Here is a 271-nt window from a genome sequence, read left to right as displayed (position 1 = left end):
AACGAAGCAGCACACCAGTTTGCTGCTCAGATGGCTCGTGCAGTTGCTGCTTCGAAGTAAAAGAAAAAAGCAAACTTTAACTTTAATTAAATCAATTTTAAAATTTTTCGACAATTTAGGAAATTAAATGAACTGTTCAGAAGCAAATTCATCTCTAAGATTCAATTCTGCAGCAATTTGCCTATTTTATATTTTCTCCCCAACTAAAAGTACCTAGACTCGCTGCCACAAAACTCTGCTGCTGCTGCTGCTGCTGCTGCTGTTGTTGCTG

The sequence above is a fragment of the Eimeria tenella genome, genomic scaffold (assembly GCF_000499545.2).
Source record: "Eimeria tenella Houghton genomic scaffold, Eth_scaff1952, whole genome shotgun sequence".
Classification (NCBI taxonomy): domain Eukaryota; phylum Apicomplexa; class Conoidasida; order Eucoccidiorida; family Eimeriidae; genus Eimeria; species Eimeria tenella.
This window is presented reverse-complemented; position numbering follows the sequence as displayed.